Here is a 14824-nt window from a genome sequence, read left to right as displayed (position 1 = left end):
GATACTAAGGAAACGGGAATAGATGGATGAGTAGAGAGCAGGGTTAAAAGGAACAGGAAATGCAGAGAAACAAGAGGAAGTTAAGGGAGAATGAGTGATTTAAAGCTGAGGGATGAAAGATATGTGGGGAGGTGACATGACAGAGCACTGCTTTCTGAAAAAGAACGTTTTAAAATAAGAGATAACTTTATTTACCGTGAAGCCTTACACAGAACCTAATATATAAAACAGGAAAAAAAGTCAAATTGTGGCATAAAAAGTACTTTAAACATTCAAAATTTTAATATTCACTTATGAGGGGAAAAAAGCATGTTTGATGGATACAAATTAGCAATCAAGGGTGACAAATGTCAGGTGCTGTTGGCCTCAGCCTCCAATGCTGCAGTGGATGGTGGAGAGGAAGCAGGGATCACTGAAAAGGGCTAGAGCAGAACACTGCACTGCAGCAAGTTCACCCTTGCTAGGAGAATGCGTTGTCAGGAACCAAGACTAAAAACCAGAAGGAGTAGATGTTGCTCCAGTGCTACCACAGAGATCTGGGTAAGAGTAAGTAGTAACTTGAATTAAAGATAGTGGTAGAAGGGATGAACGAAGTGAATGAATTAAGAGGAAGACCACAGGATTTGCTGACTGGTTGAAAGTAGGAGCTGGGTGCAGTGGCTCATGCCTGTAATCCCAGCACTTCAGTAGGTCGAGGCAGGTGGATCAGACAAGGTCAGGAGTTCAAGACCAACCTGGCCAACACAGTGAAATCCTGTCTCTACTAAAAATACAAAAAATTAGCTCGGTGTGGTGGTGCATGTCTGTAATCCCAGCTACTCAGGAGACTGAGGCAGAAGAATTGCTTGAACCCGGGAGGTGGAGGTTGAAGTGAGCCGCAATCGCGCCACTGCACTCCAGCCTGGGTGACAGAGCAAGACTGTCTCAGGAAAAAAGAAAGAAAGTAGGGTGGAGCTGGTTTCTTGTTTGAGGTGTGTGTTTGGTGAGGTCGAAGAAAAGAGTTAAGCTTAGGACAGGCCTGTGGGACACACAAGAAGAGACAGCTAATCAACAGTTGGTTTTATGGATCTAGAACTCAGGAAAGAGAGATTTGGAATCATTGGGATACAGCTGAAAAATAAAATGATACAATCCTCTTAATTTGCAAGTTTCTATCAAAATTGATTCAGCAGTTGTACTCCTAAGAATTTATTCAATGATAATATTCACACACGTGCACAAAAATCAGTAAGTATCCTGTGCTCTATTGTTTACAGTAAAAAAACAAACTGGCAGCAATCTACATGCTTATATTATAGACCATCTATATCAGTGGCTTTCAACTAGGAGAGTTTTGTCCCCCAGGAGACATGTGACAATGTTGGGAAACATTTTTGTCACCATGGTAGAAGAGGTGCTACTGGCATCTAGGGGATAGAGGCGAGGGATGCTGCTAACATCCTGCAGTGTCCTACAACAAAGATTTATCCAGCCCAAATGCCAATAGTGCTGAGAATGAAAAACCCTAATCTATGTAATAATGTGCAAGTAATCCAAATATATTGCCACGGGAGATGTAATACATTATGTGTAAAAGGCAAGCTGCAGAACACTAGGTATAACATAATATGATTCTGTAAAAAATTAAAATTTTGTTTAAAAAAAGTAAGAGCTGTGTTTGCATATATACAGAAAATAATCTGGAAGGCTATATACTAAATTGTTTATCCTTGGGTGATTTTCACGGGGGTGTGTGTGTGTGTGTGTGTGTGTGTGTGTGTGTGTGTAGATACATATATTTTGGAGGCAGGGTCTCCCTCTATCACCCAGGCTGGAGGGAGTGTAGTGTTGTGATCATAGCTCACGGCAAACCTCAAATTCCTGGACTCAAGGGACCTTCACCTCAGCCTCCCAAGTGGCTGGGACTATAGCCATGTGCCACCATGCCTGGCTAGTTTTTGAATTTTTTCTCAAGACAGAATTTCGCTTTGTTGTCTGGGCTGGTCTTGAACTCCTGGGTTCAAGCAATCCTCTCACCTTGGCCTCCCAAAGTGCTAGAATTACAGGTATGAGCCACACCTGGCCTGTTTTATATACTTTAGTAGAGTTCAATTTTTTAAAAAATAAACCTGATTTATATGAACTCAAAAGTACACATTTTTCTAAGAATGAATGGTCCATAGGCGTATATTTGCTAACAAGATGGTTTACGCAGTACATTCAATTTTAAGAATAATATTTTTGATAGGTCATCGGATGGGGGAAAAAAAAAGAAAAGAAAAATAGCTGGGTGCGGTGGCTCACGCCTGTAATCCCAACACTTTGGGAGGCCGAGGCAGGCAGATCACCTGAGGTCAGGAGTTCAAGACCAGCCTGGCCAACATGGTGAAACCCCGCCTCTGCTAAAAATACAAAAATTAGCTGGGAGTGGTGGCACGTGCCTGTAGTCTCAGCTACTTGGGAGGCTGAGGCAGGAGAATAGCTTGAACTCAGGAAGCAGAGGTTACTGCGGTGAGCCGAGATCACGCCATTATACTCCAGCCTAGGCAACAAGAGTGAAACTCTGTCTCCAAAAAAAAAAAAAGAATAATGTGTTTGCACACATGTAAAATTTTTTTCTATGTATGCACTAGAAAAATGTGCATGTTTACACACCAAAATATTAACAGTGGTTAGTTATGGCTTGCAAGATTATGAAGTGGTTTTATAGTTTCTTTTCCTTCTTTCCTTTTTGCTCTTATTTCTAATTTTTCTACAATGAACATTATTTCAAGAAACAATAAATATTTTAAAACTTCAATCATGACTACTTACTACACTATACAAATTTAATCACAATGGTCCTTCATCTGTTTCCCTAGTGAAATACAGAAACTGTGAATTTTTGTTAAAAAAAAATTAATTAAACCTTTTCAAATTAGCCAACTCAAGACTTTGGGGAATTTCAGACAGTACATACAGCTAACAGGGGTACAGAAGCCTACCAAGGAAACCGTCATTAGAAACAGGAAACCATGTCTTTTATTGTAAAAGAAATACTAGAGCATTCTCCTGTTCCATTCCCCACTCACAAGATCCCCTACCTCCACCCCCTACCCTGGCACAAAGGCCACTTCTGATGGCTCAGAACACATCTGGCAAAGTGACAAAGTGAAAGGCCTTTAAAAAGCTTTCTTCAGTGCTTAAGTCTCAGTCAGGCACTGTCAGTAAATGATCGTGGGACAATCTGTTAGATTTGGTATCCTGGACGTTAATCAACTACTAACCACCTCAGGTTTTGAAAGAGGTCAATCAAGAGAGTCTGGTTCAGCCAATTAGCTCCATCAGATCCACAAACGAGCAAAGAAGTTAAGGAGACCTGGAAGAAGCTGAGCTGCAGTGAGAATGTGAGGACTATGACGCTAGGCCAACAGTTACTTTAAAATGCCCTCCCCCTTTTCTGACTACAAGACCCTGCTCAAAAGTCACCCCTCTGTGGTGCCTTCCACTACTTCCTCCTAGTGCGCCTACAAATCTGCATACATGTCTGTGATAGCACTTAGCACACCACTGGTATTTTAATTATGTGTTTACACCCCATGTCTCCCTGCTAGACTGTGCACTTGAGGGCAGGGATTGTGTCTTGTTCATCGCTGTAGCCCGCCCACAGCCTGGCACAATAGACGCTTGTTGAACGAGTGACTGAATGAATTAATAAAATGGAGGCAGTGAGAGAACAATAAATCAAAGAGACATGTGTACTTGGGTGGAAAACTAGAAATGGGAGAAAAAGAGATCTTTAGCAACAGCTGAAAGGCTCAGGGAATGGAATTTAGTGGACCAGAAGTTTACTAAAACTTGACAGACCTTAAAGGTGAACAAAAAAGCAATGCTTGGACTGCCTGAAGAGAGGAACAGTATATAAATCACAAGGCACTAAAAGCTAGAGAACTCCAAGCCAGATATAGATACATCCCTTAGCTAGAGGGCAAGACCAGACAGAAGGAATTCAGTGAGAATCTGTTATTTCACATTTCTGTGGTTGCCACCTATAGTCCGTGCTCTTAAATCATCCTCACCACCTGTACTTACACAGATTTTGCTGCACTATAGCAATGTTTTCCAACCTTGTCCAATTTTTAAGATTCTCCCAAGGAACTTGCAAAAATACAAATTCCCAGACCCCTCCCATGGAGACTCTGATGCACTAAGTCTGAATTAAGATCCAGAAATCTCTACTTCTAACAAGCATCTTCCAATGAGTCCTAAAGCCAGGCAAGTTTGGAAATTGCTGCAGTGAGGAATCCTGTCCGGGGTATGCTGGATGGTTCTGCAGACTGAATGTGAGGGGGGAACTGATTGGGAGGAGGGGGAAGAATGCTGGCTGGGCTATCCAGCCTCAAGGGAGAGCATGGAACCTCTGGAGTTCAGACACTGAGTCACACCACAGGCTTTCTTACTCAGAACAGACTTTTTGCCATCTGGCATATAGAACAAGAAGGAGAATCATAATGATGCCTATATAAAATTTGCATTAAAATGGCGTATGTCTAAGGTAAACCTGTTGTTCAAGTTTTTTTGAGAAATAAACAAATACAGGGAGGATTAGCCTTCCCCTCCCACTAGAGTAACGTCTTTTGTCTAGGTGCCTGTAGCGCTTGGCAGGAGTGGAGGCAGGCACAGAGCCTTGTATGAAGACACTGACCTAAACCAACAAGAGACTGGTCGTGGCAAGTCTGGGACCCACACGCTGTGAGACTCTCCAGCTGCATCAGAATTACCACAGTCTTCAACCGCCAGAGGCAGACATACAGAAAGACACATGTGTGAGACTGAGTATAAAGGACATATGTTTCCAACTTCTCTCCTCACCATGAAAACAGCTTGGCACAAGTGGCCCACAAATCATCTTCAAGTTGATTGAGAGAGGGCTGTGAGAAGGTGTTCGTGAGCCTGCCAGCCACCCAAGCCTCCTAAAAGCCACAAGGTGGTAAGGAGAACGGTCGCATAAGTAGTGAGCAGTTAGGTGTGTATTTACACCAGAGAGGTGGGTGACAGCGTGCTGTGATGAAGCTCAAGGGTCTGAGCTAGACAGAACCACATTTGAGGCAAAAGGACTCTTGACAAGTTTTATTTCTTGATAAATCTGTTTCTTTCTTTTTCTAAGACAGGCTCTCACTCTGTCACCCAGGCTGGAGTGCAGTGGCACGATCATGGCTCACTTGTGGGCTCAAGTGACCCTCCTGCCTCAGCCTCCTGAGTGGCTGGGACCAGATGGGCGTGCTATCACAACCAGCTAATTTTTAAAAAGTTTTTTTTTATAGAGACAAGGGTCTCACTATTGCCCAGGCTGGTCTCAAACTCCTGGGCTCAAGCAATCCTCCTGCCTTGGCCTCCCAAAGTGTTGGGATTACAGGTGTGAGCTAATGCACTCAGCAGAGCCTCAGTTTCTACATTTGTTAAATGGGGAAGAGTCTCTCCCTTGCAAAGTTTTCACTGTGATTTAAAATATAGGGTCTGGACTACAGAAAATAACATCAACAAACATTGACTAAAAGCCTACCCTACTGGCCAAGTGGGGGTAGGGGTAGACAATTACGTCACAGAGAAGAGGCAGAGGCAAACAAACATGACTAACACTCCATAATTAAGCGCCATGGGAGACATGCACACAAATGCAGCACCTTCTGGAACCCAGAAGGTAGCATTGCGATCTTGGCCAGAGTAGGGAAAGAAATGCTTTACAGAGCAGACATTTGGTTTGGGTCTGGCTTTTCATTCTCTTATCAGAAAGGTGATATAAATTCCTAATGATACAGTCACTTAGTCGTTTGCTAGTTTTACTCTGCTGCTGACTGGCTCTGTATAGGCAGAGCCATGTTTGGTAGTTGTTCAGGATTCCTATCTCCCAGAGAAATGGGGCAATGCTAAGTAACTTTCGTTTATGACCTTGTGCAGTACCTTGAGCAATTAGGGGCTAAATAAACACAACATCTGAAAAATTCTGGAGGGTCATCAAGTCATATGTATAACTTTTTCTGTTGGGAACAATCTTAATGGACAGACAGCAAGGGTTACAGCTGCAGCCATAAACTTCCTGCCCCAGTGGAAATAAAAGAGCATGTGCCATGCAACCCTGCTTCAAAGTCACAGCTATGCAATCAGGGGTGATGATGGAGGGTGGGGGGTACTTTGGGAAGGAAAGAAAAGCATTTTTGAGCACTGAATGGATGCTATGCAGGTCACTAAGCAAAGACAAATAAAATAGTATCTTCACCTTCAAGGAGTTCCCAGTCTAAACAAATATTACCATAAAAGTGCAAGTGCTACACTCAAGATTATGTGCAAAGTCCCATGGGAGCAAGGAGAGAATGGTAACGAAAATTATAATACTCGATAAGAACATATAAGTAGGCCGGGCGCAGTGGCTCACGCCTGTAATCCCAGCACTTTGGGAGGCCGAGGCGGGTGGATCACCTGAGGTCGGGAGTTCGAGACCAGCCTGACCAACATGGAGAAACTCCGTCTCTACTAAAAATACAAAATTAGCTGGGCGCGGTGGCCCATGCCTATAATCCCAGCTACTAGGGAGGCTGAGGCAGGAGAATTGCTTGAAACTGGGAGGCGGAGGTTGTGGTGAGCCGAGATCGTGCCATTGCACTCCAGCCTGGGCAACAAGAGTGAAACTCCGCCTCAAAAAAAAAAAAAAAAAAAAAAAGAACATATAAGTAAAATAACACCTATCAAGGGCCTCCTATGTATCAGTCTCTGTTCCAAGAGCCTCACAACAGCCCTATCAGGTGATATTATCATCATTTTTCTCATTTTATAGGTGAGGACAGTGAGGCACAGAAGTTTAAGCAATTTGCCTACAGTCACACCTAGTAAGTGCTGTGATCAGGATCTGAATCCAGGCAGAATTGGCTCCAGAGCCCCTGCTCTTAAACACTACCATATATTCATTTTTAGAGAGACGCTCCAAATTCTACTTCAGAAAGATTGAGAAGACATCACAAAAGTTGCTCTTGGGTTAGGTCTTGAAAGGATGACCATCAGGAGAGATAGACACTGAGGGTGAAGGCACAGTTTATCAAACCCAGAGTTTGGAAAAGAGTGGCATGCTTGGAACAACAGATATAGAAGCTGTAATTTCAATCACTGATGAACAGAGATGGACCTACTGCTGCTCCTGCAGCCTAAGCTGAGGCAGGACTTGGCCATTTGTGCCTCACCACGAAATCCTCAGACACTTGACGTTGAGGGCTGATAGTCGCCTCATGGGCCCATCAATTTACTTCACTCTTCAAAAAATGGCACTATATAACACCACCACCAACCTAACTTTTCGAAACATTCTTTTAACTTTTTTTATTTTTTATTCTTTAACTTTTCAAAACATTCTGATATAAAATCATTTGATTTGGCTGAAAACCTTCTTCAATAAATGGAAAAGGCATTACCTTCATGAGAACAAGAAACTGAGATGTGAAAATATACATGTCCTGCCTAAGCTAGACTAGAATCTCTGCCTTTTTCTTACTGTTCTTTGTCCGTTGCTATTTGTAGGTGGCCCCTAAATCAGATGCAATTTTAGAAAATAAAACCTGTTGTCCATAAATAAACAACATAAGCAATTATCATGAATCACTTCAAAATATAGATGACATTCCAAAATGTATTAACAATTCTTCTGCTCCTCAACAAGACCCTGGCTGAACTGTCTCTTTTAATCTCTTTCATCTTTTTTTTTTTTTTTTTTTTTGAAACGCAATCTCTCTCTGTTGCCCAGGCTAGAGTGCAGTGGTGCAATCTTGGATCACTGCAACCTCCACCTCTGGGGTTCAAGAGTTCTCCTGCCTCAGCTTCCCAAGTAGCTGGGACTACAGGCAAGTGTCACTACTCCCAGCTAATTTTTATCTTTTTAGTAAAGATAGGGTTTCATCATGTTGGCCAGGCTGGTCTCCAACTCCTGAACTCAAGTGATCCACCTGCCTTGGCCTCCCAAAGTGCTAAGAATATAGGCATGAGCCACTGCACCCGACCCCTTTCATCTTTTAAACCAGACAGCCAACTACGGAAACTGTGTCCAATTGGTGTTTTAAAAATAGCAAAAAAAAATCATTATACATCATTACTAAATATTCATTTACATAGAATGTGGCCGTTCTGTTTTGTTAAGGAGTAATTAGGAGAGAAATAAATGAGAGACTAAAATAAAACTTATAAAGAGTCAACATCTTCAAATCTATACCTGAATCTAATCATCCTATTCTATTCTTTACATGTAAATTTTAGACCAGGAAGGTGGTTCGTGTTGGCTATGGCTGGAGATGGGGAATAGGACTAGGGTTATCACTACTCATACATGAGGGGTACAAGTAGACGAATAAAGAGAAAGAGATAAAAATATAGCCGAGAATGTGAATGAGGGCAATCTTAAAGCAAAGCTGAAAAAGGCAGAGGATGTGAATACTATCCAGGACATGCTGGCTAGAAGATAAAAATGTCATTATTATATTTTATCATGTTCTCCTCACAATGATAATTCCATCCAATGCAACATACATAGCAGCCGCCCATCTTCAAATATTCTCTTTCCAGAGGTGATCTAGAAAGGCTCACAAACATACGAAATGAAGCTCACAGTCATACAAAACAAGGACCTTAACCCTTAAACCAGCTCCTGGCCTCTGTCTTCCCCTATTTTTCTTGCTGTATCTTATTGAAAGTGTCCAATGGGATTCCAAAGAATTTGCAACCTTGAATTATTTTAAAACCTCTCTGGAGTTTCCTTCTACACAGAGGTAGAATTAATCTTATGAAGAAAACAGTAAAAAGATATAACATTTTCATAGTTTAGCCAGAAATAAAGCTCTGTTAAACTACTTCAATCTGTTGAAAGAAGATGAAAATTTTTATTTTATCTAATTTTTTTTTTGGAATAAAATCAGTGGTTCTCAAAGTCTTCAACGGGCAGTCTGTAAAAGCTATAGTTTTAACTCAACCTTGCTAATCTTACGCACGATTTTTCAAGGAAATTAACTTCAGGACATTCAAATTTCCATTCTCATTAGATATCCTCTCACCTCATTTAGGACAATGACTAGACATTTTCCATGTCAAGAACTAGAAAATAAGCACAGACTGCTTTCTCCGCAAACACATACTATAGAATTGCTTTGGCTGCACAGCCCTGTTTTCTAGGTCAAACATACGTGACTTCTTACAAATGGTATTTCACCTAAGGCACCAAGCAAGTTCAAACAAAAAGCAACAAAGTAAAACACTTAAAACACTGAGAAACTGATCTGTAAGTCTCATCATCAGGTGCTGGTTAAATTAATCCATCTAATGCAAAAGGTATGTTTATTTGTCCACTTAGAAAAACCATGCCTGCAAATAAGACGTTTGCTATACATAATCACCTGAAGGCTTCAAAGGGACAGGTGGAATCCAGGGGATGGTTCAGTCCATAGAAAAAGCACGGGTTCTAGCATGAAACAGATCTGGGTTTGAATGCTGAGTCTGCCATTTACTTACTTCTTGACAAGTTACTTAACAACTTTGTGCCTTAGCCTCCTAATAGGTAAAACTGGAATAACTTCTACCTTGAGTGTTTATAATGAGTCTTCAATGAGAGAATGAATGCAAAAGTCCCTGGCACACAGCACATACTCAACTTGTTTTAGTTGACAACTCCCCAGCCCCAACCCCACCCTTAAGTCCTAAGAATAACTACCTTTAAAAGGATTATCTAGAAAATTCTGGGTTGTTAAATTCTCTCTTAAAAAAATATGACAGAATGCATCAAGTATCACTTAAGTTGCTCCACGGTGCTAGACTCAGATCATGGTACTAGGCTCAGCACTAAGAGCCAACAAAGTTAGTGCCTTTGGATGCCAAGGGCCTAAAAGAAGGAAAACTGATGTCGCAAAGAGGAGTATACAAATATCTAAACCAGAAATGAGCAGAAATCAGTTAAAATGCATATATGTAAATGTATGTAAATAAACCATGCCATTATGCACAAAACAGTGCTACCTGCATCTAATTACAAATGTTGCCAAACTTTCAGAAAAAAAAAAATGGCGAGGGGAAGAAAAGTAATTTCATTATGGCTTCTTCTTTCCCCCTTTATCTTGGTAATTTTTCTCTAAAGATTAGAAAACCGTTTCTAGCGTTAACAGCTAGTTATTTTCCAACTATTCTGCTTTTATTCTTGCATCAATTGGAGCAATTTTTTTAAAACCAGGCAATAAGTAATAGCATCTATACCAATCACTGAATCTGAATTAAATGGTGCATGTGCCAGGCAATCTTTATCAACAGTCTAGATAAAATTAACAATGATCAAAATCTAAGTATGTCCTTTGGCAGGCACAAAAAAAGTGAAAACTTTTAAAGAGATGAAGAATTTTGTTGGTAGCCAATTCATACTGCTCTGGAAACCAAAGATGTACAGGGAAAAACACAAGTAAGGAGAGTACTGCCACTGCCACAGCATGGGGATCGCAAAAGCAGGTTGCCTAGGCCAGAGTGGAAGAGGGTTTTTCCAATGAGGCAGTAAACATCACCATTCTGTGTTTGGCATAAGTTTATAAATTTGTGTTCAAGTCCCAGTGTCCAAAGACTTAGGTTTTCCTCCCCATTTTGTTACAAACTATTTATCTGATACTGAGCAAGCCACTATACGTGTCTGGTCCTCAGTCTCTTCATCTGTAGGAATAAGGATCTCATGGGCTCTAAGGCTGCTTTAGCTCAATGTTGGATGAATGCCATTTGTCTGGCACTGTTACATATGGCAAGTCAAAAACAAGGGAAGATATCCAGCAGGCAACAGGAGAGAGAAACTCTAGAATGGATATATAGATTTTAGAACCATCAAGCGTAGGAGGTGGTAGCTGAAGCCTTGGGTGTGAATGATATCACCCAGAAGGAATGCAGCATGAGAGAAGAAGGCAGCCAGAAAAGGAATCCTGGGGTAAACTAACATTTAAAGAATAGGCAGAGGAAATGGAGACTGTGCTGACACACAGTGGGGAGACCAGGAGGGAATGAGGAAAATGGAGGCAGAGAGAAGATGAGTGTACACTGTCACAAATATAAAATAAGGATCAAAAAATAACTACGGGATTTGGCAGGTAGATCATCAGTGGCCCAGTTAAGAACACTTTTAAAGGAACAGTGAAGGAAGAAAACAGATTATTTAGGACACTGAAGAATGAGTAAGAGGTGAAATGACAGCAATAGATTTCCTTCTTTCAATGTTTTGTTAAAAAGGGAATGAGATATGGGGTAGTATTACAGAAGGCTAGAGTCAAAGCAGGTGTTTTTTTTTTCTTTTTCTTAAAGATGGACAAATATGTAAGTTACAAAGAAAGCTATTAGAAAGATACTGATTCCACCAACAAACACTAAGAACTTCCTACGTACAAGGCACCACTTTAGTGGGACATGGGTCCAACATTTATAGGCATAGTGATGAAGTTTACAGTTTCTCCCAGCATGGAGAAACATCCGAGAAGAATTCCATAATTAATGATTTAATTACAAGTTTGATAAGGGTTAGTGTTGTCAGTGGTTAGGGCCAGGGCTTCTCAACCTGTGCTGGGAATATGGTATCTGCGCTGATGCTTTATGGGTGTGGAAATGTTAACACTCAGTCCCTTGGGGCAGTTTAGCCGAGCTTCAGGGAACTGAAAGTCTTGAGCCAGTCACCTCAAACAGGCAGTCTTTTTACCCCACTGTATTGAACAAATATTATCATTTTCCGTGTTTATCAGGATGTATCAAAGGTTTAAAGCACTGTAGGACTTTAGAGATACCTTTTCTCTAAGAAAAACGGTGAAGATGGGTAGGCAGGTACAGGTGTTGGAGCACTGGGAGTGAGGACAGAAGATGACAGGGCTCTGGCTTAACAACCTCTAAATTTCTTTCTGCACAGGAGTCAGAGTAAAGGTTTTCAGGCCGGGCGTGGTGGCTCACGCCTGTAATCCCAGCACTTTGGGAGGCCGAGGCAGGTGGATCACAAGGTCAGGAGATCGAGACCATCCTGGCTAACACTGTGAAACCCTGTCTCTACTAAAAATACGAAAAATTAGCTGGGCGTGGTGTTGGGCACCTGTAGTTTGGCAGGAGAATGGTGAGAAACCGGGAGGCGGAGCTTGCAGTGAGCCAAGATTGTGCCACTGCACTCCAACCTGGGCGACAGAGCAAGACTCTGTCTCAAAAAAAAAATAAAAATAAAAATAAAAATAAAAAGTTCCTATTAAAAGGCCGGGCGCGGTGGCTCAAGCCTGTAATCCCAGCACTTTGGGAGGCCGAGACAGGCGGATCACGAGGTCAGGAGATCGAGACCATCCTGGCTAACACGGTGAAACCCCGTCTCTACTAAAAAAATACAAAAAACTAGCCGGGCGAAGTGGCGGGTGCCTGTAGTCCCAGCTACTCGGGAGGCTGAGGCAGGAGAATGGCGTGAACCTGGGAGGCGGAGCTTGCAGTGAGCCGAGATCCGGCCACTGCACTCCAGCCTGGGTGAAAGAGCAAGACTCCGTCTCAAAAAAAACAAAACAAAACAAAACAAAACAAAAAAAAAAAAAAAAAGGTTTTCTTGTTTATTTTCCCCTCTACATTCATTCACTGCTTAGTTCATTCTGGGCACCATTCATCTAAGCATCCACATACATTAATCCATGTAGTCCTCAAAACAATCCCATGGAGAGTATTATGAGTCTCAGTTTCCAGGTGGGAAAGTGAGACACAGGGAAATTAACTGGCCTGCACAAGGACACAACACTGTGAGAGCCAGCTTCAAAGCAGATGGTCTGGCTCCAGCATCCAAACTCTTACCTACCTCTCAGTGCTGCCTCTCTAAGGTCTTTGCTGACAGGAATGAAGAGGTGGAAGAGAGGGTTTGGGTAAAGATATTCAGAGTAGCCACTACAGGAATGGGAGGCACATGCTCTGAAGTTAATATAGATTGTAGCTCCAACTCCACCAATTATAGACCAGTTATGAGACTGAAAAACTTAACTTCCCTAAGCCTCAATTTCCTCAACTGTAAAACAAAGATAACAGAACCTACACGTTATTATAAAGATTAAAAGAGATAATATATGCAAAGTTCTTAGCTCCTAGCATAGAGTAAGCACTCAATGACATTTGCTACTCTAATGGCAGAGGAAGTTAACTAAATAAATTTACACTGTACCAGGCAGTGCTGAGAGTTAAGGGAGGTGGGAGAACATTATTGTTTTTAGTTATGTTCCACAGTTTAGTGAATGTCTCCAGCAGTGCCTGGGAGAGAAGGCTGATGGTTTGAATAACGTATAGCTGGGGTGTAACAGGAAAACAGGATGGAAGGAAGCAATGATCCAGGCTAGCAAGTATTTATTAATCAGTAATCAACCAATCAGCAATAAATACTGTTGAATAAATAATTTGCAGTATATCAGCCTAATTTCTATAACTTTTCAAAGTTACTATGGGAAAGGCTGGGTGTGGTGGCTCACGCCTGTAATCCCAAGACTTTGGTGGGCTGAGGCGGGAAGATCACTTGAGGCCAGGAGTTCAAGACAACCCTGGTCAACGTGGTGAAACCCCATCTCTAATAAAAATACAAAAATTAGCCGGGCGTGGTGGTGCACACCTGTAATCTCAGCTACTCGGGAGGCTGAGGCAGGAGAATCACTTGAGCCCAGGAGACAGAGGTTGCAGTGAGCCAAGATGGCACCACTGCACTCCAGCCTGGGGGGACAGAGCGAGACTGTCCCCCTAACAAAAAAAAAAAAGTTACTATGAAAAATATACTCAGAATTCATCTTGGGATGGCAGAAGATGTCACCCTCAATAAGAAATAACAGGATTCCAAAAGGAAAGAATGCTGAAAGAAATCACGGAAGGGCCCTCAGGAGGGTGTAAAGGTTCCTCCTAGGCTAATTCTCCTTGCCTATTTCCCAATCTGCTCTTCTTTTTGAAACAGGATCTCACCCTGTGGCCCAGGCTGGAGTGCAGTCGTGCAATTACAGCTCACTGCAGCCTTGACCCATTCCCATCTCAGCCTCCCAAGGAGCTGGGACTACAGGTGCATGCCACAATGCGCTGCTAATTTTTTGTAGAGACGGGGTGCCACCCACCTCAGCCTCCCAAAGTGCTGAGATCACACATGTGAGCCACCTCCCCTGGCCAAGATATCTGCTTTTCTTTTTTTTTTTTTCTTTTTTAGAGGCGGGGTCTTGGGTTCAAGCAATCTTCCTGCCTTGGCTTCCTAAAGTCCTGGGATTATAGGCAAGAGCCGCCACACCTGGCCTGTTATCTGCTTTTCTTTTCTTACTTTGTACCTAGACATAAAGACAAAAGCAATGACAAGTGATCAAGAATATAGAAGACTGTAAAGAAAATGCTAAAACTGAAGTTTTCTTGGGCATTTCTTCCTAAAAGCCCAAGGGAGGGGCAGAAACTAAATAAATTATTGCTGGTCCAGGGAATGGCTTTGGGGGACATGGTGGTGGTGGAAGTTCAGGGGTGAAAGAGCGACTGAAGGGATCTAGTACTGGGGGTAGGTAAAAAGAAGAGAATAAAACCACTGGAGGCAGTGGTGGGGAGGGAAAGGGAGCTCCCAAACCCACTGGGTCCACTCTGGATCGTACAGTCAACAAAGACAGCCAGCTGCTGCTTCTGGTTCCTCTTTTCCTGGCAAAATTTTAAGTAACTAGCTGGTGGTCACTATTTTTAAAGATTAAATAAAAACAACCCACGCCCCTCAATGCAGCCTCAGCAAAAGAATAAATGTTAAACGTTAATAACACTCTTAGGAATAGAGGCTCAAGGAAGGGTGGAGAAGCAACCAAAAAGAATAAAAATGATC

General features: G+C 42.1%; 1 protein-coding gene across 1 annotated transcript in view; it reads right to left on the bottom strand.

The window, feature by feature from the left end:
- Positions 1 to 14824, bottom strand: part of DIP2B (disco interacting protein 2 homolog B) — a 259279-nt gene that overhangs the window by 131654 nt on the left and 112801 nt on the right. The window lies entirely within an intron of this gene.

Source organism: Theropithecus gelada, chromosome 11, assembly GCF_003255815.1.
Source record: "Theropithecus gelada isolate Dixy chromosome 11, Tgel_1.0, whole genome shotgun sequence".
Lineage (NCBI taxonomy): Eukaryota > Metazoa > Chordata > Mammalia > Primates > Cercopithecidae > Theropithecus > Theropithecus gelada.
This window is presented reverse-complemented; position numbering and strand designations above follow the sequence as displayed.